The following is a 1,224-nucleotide window of genomic DNA, read 5'->3' on the forward strand; positions in this document are numbered from 1 at the left end:
ATTTCGATCCAGTCCACTTGCACTGTGGCTATCTGGTCTTCTACTTTTGCCTGATGTTGGGTTCCAGGGTTGTAATTTCAGCTCAGCCAGATCTTCACCAAGACTGGCCTAACGCACTTCACAGGAGCCTTGGCTTCTGTGTCTATAAAATGGGTGGATTGCATTGACTCATGGGGGCAGTTGTGAAGAGGCAGCATGGTCTGATGTGTAAAGGACTAGGTTCTAGGATCACCAGGGGTTCAGCCTTCCCTCCTTGTACTTCCACTCTGGACTTTGGAGAGGTCTGTGATTTGCTTCTTGGGTGGAAAAGAATGGGTGCAGGAAGGAAGTGAGGATCTCCTTCCTTCCAGGCATGTGTGGGACCAGGGGCCCAGCAGACCTTGAGAATTAGGAATTGAGACCTGAGTCCATCCAAGGGAAAGAGGAATAGAAGAAAGGTAAAGTCAGGCACCTGCACCTGCTCTCTGTGAATATACCTTCTGATGTCCTAGCCTGCTGTTCTGAAAATGCCAGTCCTGGACCCTAGGGGAGGAGTGACATCAACCTAAAGTCAAAAACAGCTGAGGGCCAGATCTCAGTGTCTGCATCTGAAAAATAGACACAAGTGAGGACTTCCCACCCCAGGTGTATTTGGATGTAATTGGGCTTTTAAAGTTGGGACTTCAGGCAATTTGAAAGTTTCCTTGTGGGCACTGTCTAGACATTGAGCAGATCACCGAGTACCTCTTTGCTTCAGTTTACTATTCTAGACCATGAGAAATAATAGTACTGACTGCATGGGGCTGCTACTGTCCTTGAGGAGTGCTGTCATGTGTCACATTTTGCGTGTCATCCTTGCACAGGGGCCATGCTAATCTTCTCTGCATCGTTCCAATTTTAGTATATGGGCTGCCGAAGCGAGCACAATGTGTCACATTTTGAACAGCGTTTGGTATCCATGAAATTTAGTGTGAGTGATGGATGCTGTTTTTGCTGTAATCTACCTTCTTTCCTTCCTTCCTTCCTTCCTTCCTTCCTTCCTTCCTTCCTTCCTTCCTTCCTTCCTTCGTCTTTTTTTTCTTTTTTATTCTTTATCTCTTTCATTCCTTCCCATTCTCTCTCTCTCTCTTTCTCTCTCTCTCTCTCTCAGCACTGCTCAGTTCTGGTTTATGGTGGTACTGAGGATTGTACCTGGGGACCTCAGACCCTCAGAGAGGGAACTCTGCTGTGAGTATTATTAGCATT

The 1,224-nt window shown here is 46.7% G+C and overlaps 1 non-coding gene across 1 annotated transcript; it reads right to left on the bottom strand.

The window, feature by feature from the left end:
- Positions 1-796: 796 nt before the first annotated feature.
- LOC132542737 (U6 spliceosomal RNA) lies at positions 797-904 on the bottom strand. Its single transcript, XR_009553711.1, has one exon. It is a non-coding gene; the product is annotated as a U6 spliceosomal RNA (small nuclear RNA).
- Positions 905-1,224: the final 320 nt, after the last annotated feature.

The sequence above is a fragment of the Erinaceus europaeus genome, chromosome 1, assembly GCF_950295315.1.
Source record: "Erinaceus europaeus chromosome 1, mEriEur2.1, whole genome shotgun sequence".
NCBI classification, from domain to species: Eukaryota; Metazoa; Chordata; class Mammalia; order Eulipotyphla; family Erinaceidae; genus Erinaceus; species Erinaceus europaeus.